The following is a 15,158-nucleotide window of genomic DNA, read 5'->3' as shown; positions in this document are numbered from 1 at the left end:
GATCGACAGTGATTCTCGCTGCTATGGAAAATAAGTATAAATTGAATTACAACTTATTCCCCAACATGCTTTGACACCCAACGACTCAGGTGACTATGGGAAAGATGACATCTAATGTACCACAAATGCAGATCTATTTTTGAATGCCCAGTAGTTGTTGTGTAGACGTAAAATTCGATATATGTTAAGGCTGGAAAAGCGCTCTCACAGTTTCCGTGGTGTAGTGGTTATCACGTGCGCCTCACACGCGCAAGGTCCTCAGTTCGATCCTGGGCGGAAACAACGATGCTTCTTTTTTTTAAAACCCTGGCCAAATCCCCCCGACGGGATTATACACAATACCTTTTGATTACTGGAATCAATAAAGATCATTCGATCAAAATTGATTTTATTCTTAAGTTTGTTTATGACTAAGTTGTGGTGGATCCACCATTGCAGATTCTTCTATAAATCTTCGATTATTTGATTCATATTCCTTCCTGTGGTGTACAACGTAATATCAGTAGCCAATATAGAAAGATATTAACATAAATATAAGAATAATAATAAAAGGAATCACGATAGGATAAGCGCAGTATACTGGAATTATTTTGTGAAACTTCAAAAGCAATCAAACGTACGCAAACTATTATTTTTTTGTCAGTTTCGGGGAAGGGAAGGAGGAAGAAAAAACACTAATAACTTAAAGACGAAACAAAAAGCGAGAAGAAGAATAAACCTCTTCGTAACTTTCAACAATTTAATATTTTGGGAATATTTTGGTATTTTGACCCAGCACAATATAAAGGCGAGTGTTTTCAGTTTGTTGGTCACTAGGATTCTTACATTCAAATGCTTGGCTTTCCACTGATGAGGTGCCAATTATCACTAAAACAGCAGGCAGTCTGGGAAGTGACAAATATTTCCTCGAATTCTTTAATAACACTAGCTAACACGATTTTTACTCCCAAGAATTTAAATGCTTTTTTAACCAATTTTTATGCGTAGATTTCGAAAATCTTAGTTTCACATCACATCACAGTTATTAAATAGAGAGGGAGTTACGTTTTACCAAAATATGCCACATAATCTATCCAGCAATGTATGACACACTGATTTATTTTAAAAAGTATAAGCTAATTCTCTTAATTTTAGCAATCGCTTCTGGCCTCGGTTTTCTTGTCATAAACATAATCAGACTTCTACCTATGGTTCTTAGGTTCAAATTCCAAAGTAACAATTTACAATTTGAAGTGAGCGTTTTTGGTGAGGATTGTTGTAGGCTGTGCCAAAGTTTTGTAATCATTCAATACTCTAGTTCTCAAGCATCAAGGCTTTTTTCCTTGGCATAGACTTACGAAGTTTGTTCAAGTTAAATTATGAGTTGAGTTAACAGCTTTTATATACACCTATTTCAATGTATATTTTTAATAAACCGGAACTTCTAAAATGTAACTGTAAATACAGCTATAGTTATCTGAAATTATTCGTTGAATTCGATGTTTGAAGCTAACTGAAAAGTTAAATGTTTCTCCTTTAAACAACAGATTCTTCTTTGGGAATAAGTTGCAGGAAACAAGGTCCAGAGAGGACGGACTGAATGGGGACGGGACAAGAGCATTTGGTTCTTGGTCAGAAACTGTCGGATAGACAGAGCCCCTTTGAACCTTGAACCATCTCTTTGTGCTTTTAATAAAGCATTTTCTTGAAATCTATATGTTTATAGGGCTGTTTTGCTAACTATGAATCAAAACTCCTTGATCTTGGAAAAGTGATGAGGGCAGACTATACCATCTAGCTGGTAAAATTCGTACTGTTGACATTAACGATTAACAATAAAGCCAATATGATGTTCGTATTGCTATTACTTCGTGTTATAAAAAGCCTGTATACTTTAGAGATGCCATGCACATTCGAGTCGGAATATTGACTGCAAGAAGTGGTCAGGGGAGAGGAACACAAGGGGGAAGTTGCGAGCCCACACGGAAGTGTAGGAAGTCAGTTGGCATAACGATATTCCGTACTTCTATAGTTATCGAACTTATAGGAGTGAGTGGTGGAAGCGCTATTGAAGAGGGAAGACAAACCCCTCTACGTTAAAAAAAAAAAAAAATCTCGGGATGTTAAGAAAAGCACCTTTGGAACGTGTTTCAACTTCCTGTGGGGCATATGTCTTAGCGCGAGTCTCGTGCAGCCTGATCTGGTGTAGCAGCGAGATCCCAAATGGATTTTACTGCTCGATAGGATGTCAGTCACCCGAGGGTCGGTGGTGTGCTTCTTCGGACCCGAGTGTGAAAATAACACGAACTACGGTCGCCGCACATTAATTAACCTGTCGACTGCAGTGACAGACGCTATTACTCACCACATGAGCAGCAGAATACCGAACGAGCATCTCCGTAAAGGGGTTGGTTGGGTCTGGGCATGTGGCCATGGGAATGATGGCATCCAATTTCTGCGCAGAAATGTCAGGGGGGGGGGGGATCTCGATGTCGAAGCCGTGGAATTAGGCAACGTGTGATATGCGGAACTGAGTGTAATTACGGCTTCCTTCATTAAAAATTACCGTGTTCCATCTTCGGGTGACACCTCCCCTCCAACCAGAGCAACCGCAAACACAGAAGAAACGCACGCGAGTGAAGGCATCATTTTCATTGTTGTCACTGACTTGAGGTATCCTCTGGACTTCGGGGGAAATTTCCATTAACTAAATTAGCGCCATCTTTGCCCTACTTTTCCACTTCGAAAGCTTCTTTGACTCTTCCCCCCCCCTCTCTCTCTGTGTTTTTTTTTATTTTTTTTTATTATTTTTTTCTCTCTCTCAATGAAAGATAAACAAAAGGCTGTCCGATTTTACCAGCAGAACAGGCAGAAAAATAAAACTGTGATGAATCATCGCCCCATCACAATAAGGATGCTTCCGGAGAGCAGTCCGACTTTTGACTTCGTAAAAAGTAAAACGTTCACTCAATCCTTCCTCGTACATTTCGAAAGTAATTCGTGAGAGGTCTGTAAGATAAGTAAGGGGATAGTATAAAGAGACAGGGACCCAAAACTTGTATAGCATTTTACTCAAATAAAATTTTAAAAATCTCTCCAGATTCATAATTTACCAACTTCTTCCAAATATTCGCGCAATCCTTCTTTAAATAAATTTACATAAGTTGTTCAACTCTAAAAGGTTAGCCAACTTCAGTGAGTAACCAGATCGCTCACTGAAGCTTTTAAGCACGCAAAGCGATGGTGTTTTGATCAAATATTTGTATCGAGGCAGCTCCGAAGACATTTGCTGATTCCAGCTAGAAATGGTAAAAAGCTCTTCTGTTCAACTTTAAAACACACGTAGTCTTAAGACATCATGCGGCGCTCTTTATGATCCTAATCCAGAATGTCAGACGATGGACAATGTTTCTCATTTTTAGAAACTAGTGCCCGGCCCCATTGCCAATTTTTCACTTTAAAATTTAATTTTTTCAAAAATTCGAATGTCTCAAAACCAATAATTGACATGCCTGTCTTAAGCTCTGCTTAATGAGTTCTCTCTCTCTCTCTCTCTTGATTTTCTGTTATCTTTATACACAGACCGCCCATTCCCCATTTGCCATCACCAAGAGTCGTAAGGTTTTTCAGCCTTCCTTTGAATCCACGCATGCGCATTTTAATCAGAGTACTGTCGTTCCCAAAGGCCAGATTGCGCGTCATTTTACACGCACTGCACTTTTTAACTAATAGATAATTGTTAACTACTTATAGCCGGCAGTACTCTTTAAGACACTCGTTTTTCTGGTCGACCCCACTTCCAACAGTTCCGCCTCTATCACCCGCTGCAGACTGCTTCGAGACAGAAGAAATACCATTCGTTAAGCGGTTGACCATCCCGAAGCAGCCGAGGGGAACATCGTGGACACTCTTTCTGTTCCCTTAAATGACCCAATAGTTCAGATAGGATAGTGTCTGTCGGTTGCTTCCCGTGCGTTGCCGCTTAAAGAAAGGAAGGTGCACACCCTACAGAAGGGATGGAAAGAGGGAGGGTGTCGCACGGCCTCCCGATCTAATACGTGACCAGACATACAAAATCCTCGCCTCCGGGGATATTTCATTCTTTGCTTCTTCGTAGGTGCGTCTTTTCTGGGCGTACCGCTACTGACAGACCCAGAGAGGAGGAAAAAATCGAATGTCGACACCGAAATGACGTCGTGATATTTCATCAAACAGCGCTGTTTAACTTCGCGTGAGTTTGTTGATCCGAACTTTGATGAGGTTTCTCTTTATTGCCGGACGAGAGGCATAACTCGCACGAGGCGATGGGAGTCACTTTGAAGAGCCGACAGCACCAGAAAGAACGACAAACATTTACGGGGAAAAAGAATGAAACCGACTGAAAGAAAACGATATTTTACTCCACCTCTGACATTTAAGGGAAGCTTCTGCATCTGCTAATCTAAATCCCCTTTTGTGAAGGCACGACCTCTCAAGTCGAGAAACGACGAAATGAAAATTTGGAGCACGGATCCGATTACTCTCAACCAGACGTTAAATAACAAAAGCGATCGCAAAATGCTCGTTCAGAACCTTCAATATTAACGCACGATGAGAATCCATCCATTATTATTATCAGAACACTCGTAGGCAGTTATACACCAACTATCATTCCCCTCTTGAAGTTTCCACTCTGTTCATTATCATCATCATCAGCCATTTTCAGTTCACTGCAAGATAAAGGCTTCTCCAGCAACTTTCCTGTTCCTTCTGCTTTGTGCAATGGCCATCCATTTACTGCCCACGATGGCCATCTCCGTTGTCTTCCAGGTTTTCTTCTAGCTCCTCTTGGGTACCATTCTGTTAGTTTCTTAGTCCATCTCTCATCATATCTTAGCTACGTGTCCTGCCCAAGTCTATTTTAGTTCTTTAGTTTTGATAAGAATGTCCTTTACTTGAGTTTGCTGCCTAATCCACGTGTTTCTTTTCTTATCTAACAGTCTGATTCCAAATATAATTTGTTCCATTCTTCGCTGTGTAGTTCTCAGCTTCTCTTCCATTCTTTTGGTGAGTGCCCAAGTTACACTTCCATATGTCATGGTGGGGAGTATACATTGGTTCATTATTTTACGTTTCAGACAAACTGGGGTATTGCTCTTCAGTATGTGACTATATTTCCTGACTGTTATCCATCCAAAATTTATTCTTCTCTTGACTTCCAGCCATTTATCATTATTACAGCCAATGACTTGTCCCAGATAAGTATATGACTCCACCTTTTCAATTACAGCTCCTTCAATCATTATTTCCCTTTCTGTGGCATATTTGTTGATCATTATTTTTGTTTTAGCCATATTCATCTTTAGTCTGAAATCCTTACTAACTCTGCCTAACTGATTAAGATTTTCCTCTAATTCTTTGAGATCGTGGCTTATGACAACAATGTCAACTGCAAATCGTAAATGGTTTAGGTACTCTCCGTTCACATTGACTCCTTTCTGCGACCAGTCCAATCTTCTAAAAGCTTCTTCAAGGACAGCAATAAACAACTTCGAAGATATTGTGTCTCCTTGTCGAACTCCTTTCTCAATTGTAAATTTGCTATTGTCTCGCTCTGTTAAGGTACGCTAACTCGTTATCAGTCCTTCTTTAATTCCTTAAAACCTAATTTTTAATGAAAATAAACAACGCAAGGAGTGCATCTGTTGCTGTAGGCGTAATAACCGCGGGAAGTAGTCGTGTAGAAAAGGTCAGGTAGTTCTGCCCGCAGAATTCGTCACTCTCAAATGAATGGAATGTGTGGCCCCGACTTCTTAACTTCAAGAGGTCATCGCGATGCAGCAGCTCCACCTACATCCCTGCAGAAAGACAGTGAACAGTAAAGTGGTGCATTGTCAGAGCTATATTCATCTCTGGCGCCGTCATGTTATTCTGTCCGGCGCCGGACATTGTCTTTCGGCACTTAACGAGATCAATGACACCAAGTGGCCGTCATGTGAAGTGTTACAAATGGTTAAATCATAAAGTAGTTTTCTCTCCGAAAGAGAAACGAGTGATTTGTATGCAAGGTATCCCCACTATGGCATTCTGCTAATAACCATTGAAACTGTCATTAAGGTGGCAAAAATTTACAGAAACTGTCCTTAAAAGTATTTGTCTGGTGTGCCCGTGAAGACAAGGAATAATTTGAAGGCCCAGATCAGGGGCATTCTTTGCTTAAAGAATGTCAAAAACAATCCGCCCATGTGAGTCACACGCACGCTAATGTTAATTGTGGAAAAAGAAATGAGATGCTTCTGAGTACGAGATTCTTTCATCTTATAATTTAGTTCTTTGCTAGTGGATTACGATTTTGGATTACTAAACAAATGTTGTTATTTTGTCGAAAATCATACAGCAAAACATTTTTACAACATTGTAAACTAAATGATGATTTAATAATATATATTTTTTTATTTTTAAAATAACCAAATTGATTAATAAGTTAATAACAGCGCTGTTTACGGTTAGATATTAAAATACAAAAGTAAACGTAGGGGGTGTGGCAATAAAGTTCCTGGATTGGTGCAATAAAAAGAACATAAAATGTAGGAACTCGAAAATAAATAAATAAATAAATATTCATTTATTGCAACTACACCAAGCCCATGACAGCACTAGGCTAGGGGCATAAATTCAGTACAAAGGAGACAAATATATATAAAAAAATACATATATATGCATTAACAACGAATATGAATTATAATGTCAAAAATATATATTGCAGAACATCACATTTGGCTCTCGGATGTAGTTACTGGGTTGCAGGCAGGCAGTTGTTTGTATTTCTCATAATTTGTTTGGGAATGAGACTCCTGTAGGCTTCAGAGTTGAGCAACCTCTTACAATCAATGTTGTGATAATTGGAGGTGAAGGGATGCATTGGGGAACATCCTGTCCATTTGTTTTAGTCTGGAGAGTTTGGATTTGAATTATTGTTGGTTTTAATCAACAGCTTTCTAGAAGCTTCCGAAGAAATGATGTTTAGTTCGGCGATTACGTTTTTCTTCTGTCCCCAACATCCTGAAATCTGTTTCCTTTGAGGGCACTTTTCACCTTGGGAAAGAGGAAGATGTCCGCTAGTGCAAGATCGGGAGAGTAGGGTGAATGGTTGATGCTGTACAACGCCATGTTTCCTCAGAAATGTCTTCATAACAAGTGCAAAATGGGCGGGGGTTCATGCAAAAAGAACAGGCTATCTTTCTCTCGAAGTTGAGGTCGAACCCAGGAAATGCGCTTCAATATCCATTGAAGCACCTGCACGTAGACTGGAGCACTAACTCTCTTCCTTTCAGGTACAAATTCCTCGCGAATCACAACCTCTTTGTCGAAAAATATGATGAGCATCGTCTTGATACTGGATCTCTGTACACAAAACTTTCTAGGCTTTGGAGTCCACTGCATGCTCTGACGCTTCGTCTCTGGGGCGTAATGAAACACCCAACTCTCATCTCCAGTGACAATACAGTCCAGGAAATTTGGATTGCCTTGACGAATCTGGATGAAGTCTTCGCACGATGACACTTCGTTGATTCTGCTCATCCGTGACACAAATTTTGCACAGACCTTCTTTTTCCCTAAATCGTCATGCAGAATTTGACGAATTGTCACCGTATCCATATCCAAGTCATCAGCTACTATTCTGAGGGTCAAACGACCATCTGTTTCCACAATTTCCCCAGCGTTTGCAACTCTGTCTTCGTTTCGTGAAGTAGACGGACGCCTCCGTCTTGCGTCATTTCGAACATCCTCACGTCCGTCTTTGAACGGTTTATACCATTCAAACACACTCGTACGACTTAACGTTTCATCACCATAAACAATTTTAACATTTCATACGTTTCTGTTGCAAATTTTCTCATTTTAAAGAAAAATTTCGCATTCGTTCGTTGCTCCGTTCCAAAATCGTGACAAGCAACGTTAATGCTACTAATGTTGGAGGAAGTGTGAACTACAACATACCACTTCCTTTATTACCACACCTGGTATATTTACACATAAGGTCACAGTTAACTGTGAACTTGCAGGCACTATCTGACCCCTTTAATATGGAATAAGGCGTGAGCGGCCATGAGGAGTAGTGTTACTTAGTTTTTAAAATTGTTCCAACTCTTGATAAGAAATATACCAAACTTCGTCAGGTATTTACAACTTTGTTTCCCAAAATGCAACTTTTGTCTGTGCGTCTTATGTAGGATAGCTCTCGAAAACACATACCCCCCCACACACACACACACAAAACAGTTACATTTTTGGGGAGGGAAAAACTTGCAAATACCTGATGAAGTTCAGTACATTTTTTATCGATAGTTGAGACAGCTTTAAAAACTTTGATTGGACTCCTCGTGGCCATTCACGCTTCGTTCCACATATAAGAGTACCAGATTACTGTTTTTGTTGTATGTAAATTGTCAACTTACATGAAAATTTAAATTCACCTTGTGTTTGCAAGAAAAAAAAAGAAAGAAAGAAGACAAATAAGCAGAATAATGTTTGTTTTTTTTTATTAACAAAAACCAAAAGAATTTTTCGCCTAGAATCCCCTTTTAAGTTCACAGAACAAAATGGCTGTCTAGACTTTCTGTTTAAAAATTCAGGGAACATAGTCGATAGGAATGGGAGCTGTGCGCTGTCATTTTATTACCACTCGAAAAGAGATTATTCTTATACAAGGATGAGAGAGAATGGAAATTGTTGTCTTATTCCTGTACTGCCGCTAGCTAGTACAGAAGAAGACGATGAGTTGTCTTAATTTCTTATATGTAAAATTTTGGTAATTTTGTAGGGGCATTTAGCAATGCCCCTGCAAAGTATCAGCTGCCAAGAAGGTATTCACCGTAGCATATTCCAGACTTCAAGAAGGACTCAGGATTCCAGACTCTGGTAAATGCCTCATGATCTGAGTTTCCTTGATGCATGTTCTAAACCACCCAATCCAACTTCCTATGCATATTCACACGAGTCCGGTGTAGCGCTTATCAGGTTGCTATGGTGAATGAATTATCCACAAAACAAATAAGATAATAAGCCTTACATATGCATCAAAAAACATTTGGAGAGTGTTAGCATTGGTGATATCAAACGATGAGTATTATACAGTTCTCGTTATAAATTCGGTTCATTTACAAAAACATGAGAGACCCTATAAATGACACCGTAGTTAAAACCAACTAATAAAATTGAAGTTAGTTGTCAAGTATAACTTGCAAAAACAAAACGCATTTTATGTTCATACTTGAATTTGTCGTCAGTCAATGAAAGGGGCATCTGTTCCTGGATAAGTAGCTCAACAGAACCTTCAGATAAAACCTAAGGAAAAGGATGAGTGGGTTAAGCTACTTTACGTTGTTGCCCTATCGCTCTACTTCAACAAGTCCTTATCTGCTACTTAAGAAATAATAATTACGAAAAATCTGAGAATGGCCTTGATCGACCTCAGGAGGTAACGCGATCAATTAGCCGGCAGCCAATGAACGTACACAGAGGTTCCGTGTTAATTTTTCGATCAGCCCAGTGATGCGGATGAATTGCAATCCGCCCACTAGTTTGAAGTTGGACAGTCCTCTGATGAATTACTTTAATCGCCTCCAGGCGTTTATTTCAAAAACTAAACTTCAGCGCTGCTATTGAGCCCCTTTTCGGATAAAAGAAGGTTCTGAGAAGGCACCGTTACCAATTAATAAGCTTCTAACCCCCTTTTCTACGTAACTGATAACAACACGCAGTAGAAAAGGATAAGTCTTGCTTTCTTGTCGTTCAGAAAGATAGAAGCATCATCTTGTGCACCCGATAGGATCCAGCGATAGGCCCACTCAGTAATATCAAGAAACCACAAACTTCTTTGGCCTACGCGTAGAGGAGTGTTGGATTTTATCACCACAAATACAAAATTCTTGAACTGTCGCACAATCGAGGACACATGTTTTGGCTTCACCACAATTTTTGGCGACCGCTGTAGATTATTTGGAAGTATTAGAGCAAGTACTTATTGAGAACAACTGACCAACGATTCCATTCCATCTGTAAGTTCTTACATCAGCTGACGAGGACAGTTATTGGTGCCATCAATTCACAGAAGACATCAAAAAGAACATTTAGAAGGACTGGCCTTCGAACAAGCCAAACACTTTTGAAGGCATCTCTTGTTGGTAATATAACTCCGCTTTATGGAAAATTTTTCACGCGCTTTTATACTTATATCTCTCGTGTTCAGAGCATCGCCTTCTAATATTGATCGTTCAGTTCAGAAAAATAACAGTCCACCAGTAACTTATTTCTAGTCTGGTGGGCTAGACTTTATGTGATAGGTGGCGCCGAAAGTAGAAAATTCCAAGTGAACTCGGAAGGAAAGGGGGAAAAACAAGACTGGCACGGTGAGTGAATTCACTTATCACCCAACCTAAACTGCTCAGATTGTTGTAATAGTCAACCAGAAAAAGTATTTGCTTCAAAAAAAATTAACGAAAACATCATTTCTGTTCCGTTTAAAATGGACAGACAAGCTAAACATTAACTTCGCACTACAGAAGTGGACATTTTCAATATTTGATGGAACACAAAAACAGCATTTCCGCTTCTTCAAATCGTATTATACGATTCCATAAAGAGTTAAAAGTGAACAAATACCGCCCTGGTACAGAGGGAGAACTTTATTTATATATATATTTTTAGGATACTTTGAGGAAAGTATTGGAAAGTGTTCTAAAATCTCAGCAACGTTTTGGTTGGTTGTGAACGTTTAAAGGACATTATTTTTCATACGAAGCGTGCAGAGAGCGCATCTCTTTCAGTTGCCGATTATGCATCAATTTGTCAAAATGTGGTCATTCGTATTTATTTAGAAATTAAAACGGACATGTGGAATCCTGGCGTGTATAAAAGATGTACTGAAAAAATGGCCGTAAATCCTCCCATTTCTGTGAGGATTACGGGCCATCATATTGAGCATATCTTTTCTATATCTGCGGGATGACCTCAATCAAGTTACCACACAGATGGCCCGCGTTATTATCTTTTTAGAGCGGTATGTGTAAATTGCAGACAGCCAACCGCTGATGTTTCGTAACAGACTGTTTACAGACACACGAAAGGAGATCTTTATGCAAAGCAAGCTTTAACTATAAAGCAAACAGGAGCCATCTTAATTTAAAGTCAATAACACCTGGAATGAAAAGAGAGAAGCACGTGCCCTTAGTGGATCGATTTAGTTCAGCGGACAAACTGATTTTCGATTAACCTTCATCGGAGTACATCAGAAATACGCAGCAACACCACCAATTTTCACACAGACCTTATGGTTTCTCGTGAACGGGAATTTGATCCTGGAAACTGATGTTCTCCTTTTTCTAGTGTTTTGGTGTGGACTTCGTTTTAATGGAAAAGATACATAGTAAAAGCACAGCTTACTTTTTTTAATCTAGAAACAAATAGACAGTAGTACTGTGGATGCATCGAGTTTGATTACATCATCAGAAACAAAATGGCACAAGGTTCCAAGTCACAGAGGATTGAGAGGATGGCACGTGATTGTACCGCAGTTATCAACCATAAACGCAGTCCAGCCGACCCTGAGAGTTTATATTATTTCGAAAACCAACGGGGAGAGTCCACTAAAAGAAAAACACTAATGTATTTGAATTCCGAGTAGATTCCAGTCATGTACAGTTAATTAAAACCGTGAAACGTGTATTTCCTCTGTCATTTAGATAAACTCAACTTATCGGTTATAATTATAATAAAAGCTACTGCTCTCATTTTCTTACAAATGCCAAAAAGCCGGAGATCAGTGGAGTGGAGATGAATTCGATTTCTCTGCTTATGTCGATGTAACTCATTCATAAATTTTAGATTAAATTAAGCGAGGGCGGGGTGCAGAACTGTATGAATGGAAGGGAAATGAGAGGAAAAGTCAGCATTCCCACGGCCACAGAATACTTGCATGTTTAAAAAGAGTTATCGCAACTTTTGGTTACCACCACATCTCCATGAACTTAGGGACGGTCTCATCAGGGAGTGGGGATTGTTGTCTTCATTATTAAGTGACACCCTCCTTCTCAGCATAAGGGACAATTATGTAGCGTGTATTGCCATAAAAAGAGATAACAGTTTCCATTAGTATCATACTTCTTGCGACTTTTTGTTTCATTTGTTTCGCATAAAAAACATAATTAATACATTGAAAAACATACAATTAATGTACGGTTGTTTTTTTTTCCTAACCTTGTTCAACTTCTAGCTTTACTGCTGCTGTAGGTGTTGCTTCAGTCAATCAAAGTAACATACAAGGTGCGACTAAAAAGAAACGTGAAATATTTTTAAATAATTTATTATTTAAAATACAATAATTTCAATAAATAAACTACTTTTCTGTTTAAATTTTCATTTTAGCCGCACCTTGTACATACGCATATTATTATTGATTGCAATAAAGATAAATATTAAAGATCATATATATTAAAAAGATAACGATATCAATTATATTTATTAATTATACCAATATCGATTATATCAATAAAGATTATATGTATATAATGTCTCTTGATTTTTTCCATAATTGTTGTGAAAGAGTGTATACGGTTCCACAGAGGAAAAGTTATATCAACCTCGATCTACGAACTCAAATATCGCCCTGCGCACGAATAAAATCAAAAATTGTTTACCGATACAACACGCCTTTGAGCGTGCAAAGTACTGTACTTCGAACTGTTAGCATTGCTGTTAAAGCTCACCCCTCCCCCCTCTCAAGAACATTTTAAATTTTATTCGGGCAAGACAATTATGGTTTTTATTTCCCAAAACTCGTGTCGGAACTTTCCTTATCTTCTTAATGTCTCTTCCTTTGACTCAGTGGGTTGAGAAAAGGGAGTCCAATCATCTTCAAAACAAATCGCGTGTCACAATCACTACCAATAAATAGTTGTTGATACCCTCCTGCAGTTATCGTTAAGCACGAGCGACCTATAATGTACTCCTCTGGTTGATCAACGGTCACCCGAAGCAGAGACATCAAACTAAAAAAGGTCATTTTTCTTACTCCTAATCACCGAACTTCTCTGATGCCCCAAGGATGAGGAAAGGAAATTCTCAACACACGAATGTTAGAGATTATTCAACACGATTTAGACCATAAATCAAGGTGCCTTAGGGTGTCTGAAGCCTCGTGCCAAACGGAAAGCAATAGTTTCTGAAACGGCAGTAAAGAATACAAGAGGGAGGAGTTTTCAAGGTAATATTTGTTCAGCTTCCTGGTTTACGAGCAGAGACAGGGTCTGTCCGAACATAAACCGTTAGCTATCGGTATAAAATTGGTTTAGTGCCTATTCGTAATGCAATATCTATTGGCGATAGCCGAGCATGTGTTTCTTCGGCAATGTTTCGCAAAATATCTCCTCAAGGTTTTAATAACCCCTCTTCCCCACCCCCATCCAACCACTCTAGTTCGTGGCTTCAGCTCTTTTGTAAGGTAATTCGGTGCTCTTCTCTAATAACTGCTACGTCACGTTCATCTCGTTCGCCTCCCCCACCTAAGCATACCTGCATCGAGCTCCGTGAATGTGGGACACGGTGCTATCGTATGATTAGCCGCCTATTAGATATTACGTCATAGACTATGCAGCACCATTCACATCATAAATCAGGATGCCTCGAGGGTGAGTCAAGATTCGTGTCAGCTGTAAAGTTTCCCTGCTTTAGGGAAAGGCTGTTGATAAAAATGAACGTTCTGAATATGCTAATCGTGACTGTATACGTGATGCGATTAGCCTATTGAAAGAAAAAAACAATAATATAAAAGCGTACTTATGGATAAATGCTCTAGAAGGCTTAATCAGTGGACAGAATTAAAAGAATATCAGTATTTTGTAAGCCCTCGCTCGATTTAACTTGATTGCTTCAAAAAATAAACAAGATGGAAAAGTATATCGCGTATTGGTGTACCCTAAACTGCCAGGAGTGGTTATTACTATTGTCCAGTTGGGATTCATAATTAATATTGCCAGATCGGCACGTTTTTTACTCAACAACCGATATTTTCATGTTTAGCCAACTAAATGGAAAGTTGATCCTCGTTACATCGACTTGCACTGATCTGGTTGTGATTTTGGAGACCAAACTTCGTTTTACCACCACTTCGAACAAACTTGCTTGAAGATATATAGTTTGCAATGACAAATTCAGCAGCATCTATTCAAGTTTGCGATTTTGCCGTCACAAGAACATACATCTACCTGTTTGCATACTCTGAGATACTCTATGGAGTTGAAATTTGTGCCTCAGAGTTCCCTTCCCATAAACCTTTAATGCCTGCTAACTGGAGAATACCCGAACTCTCCAGTAGATTGGTATTCAAGTGCCATAATTCGATTTCTTTCAATACGTCTGAACTAGCAATCAGGTTTTAAAGGAATAGACTACGTACTTTAAACTTTGAGAGGAGACCCGCCATTACCGTCAAGAGGGTGGTAGGAATCATATCCCCCCCCCTCTACTATCTGGGACTGCAGACGAAGAGTCCTGCAGCTCGTCCATTCCGACATACCATTATGAGATTTAATTTGGCGGACAGATTTTTCCACATTCTATCTTTCAATCTAAACAAAGATGCCGGCCACCGTAGATTCACAAACTAGAAAGCATAATGGTCGTGGATTCTGGCACAACTGAGCAGCTCCAAGTTGCCATAACTACAGTGTAATGCTTTTCGATTTGTGTCAACTATTACAGACGTAATCTGTAATTCTCTTCTTCTATTTTAAACTGAATACGTGTGCTTTTTTGCGAAGTATGTAGATATAGTGTATCCGACAGCAATCTAGTCTATTATACATTATCAAAACCGTTCTTGAATATATTTTTTTCCCGATACAAAGATAAATCACGTATACAGTATTTCGAAAAGTCTCAACCAGGAATCGAGTTAACGATATTAACCAGAATTTAACGAGTTAATTTTAAATACAAAATTATGACAACATCATGAGGCGGATGATAGCATAAGGACAGCATTACAAGCGTTCACTGAAGAAGTGGTACACAAAGTTTGAGAATAATCTGCTATTCTTTAAGAAATTAAAGGCAGATTATATTTCACGCAGGTTTAAGTACCCATTATTTCACCAGTTTCCAATTCTCAATTATCTTTAAATACAGTTGACTTTACAAAA

At 39.0% G+C, this 15,158-nt stretch overlaps 1 non-coding gene across 1 annotated transcript; it reads left to right on the top strand.

Annotated features, from left to right (window-relative positions):
• Positions 1-209: 209 nt before the first annotated feature.
• On the top strand, positions 210-282 carry TRNAV-CAC (transfer RNA valine (anticodon CAC)). The gene has a single exon. It is a non-coding gene; the product is annotated as a tRNA-Val (tRNA).
• The last annotated feature ends 14,876 nt before the right edge of the window (positions 283-15,158 follow it).

The sequence above is a fragment of the Mastigoproctus giganteus genome, chromosome 2, assembly GCF_048544385.1.
Source record: "Mastigoproctus giganteus isolate SK-2022 chromosome 2, ASM4854438v1, whole genome shotgun sequence".
Lineage (NCBI taxonomy): Eukaryota > Metazoa > Arthropoda > Arachnida > Uropygi > Thelyphonidae > Mastigoproctus > Mastigoproctus giganteus.
This window is presented reverse-complemented; position numbering and strand designations above follow the sequence as displayed.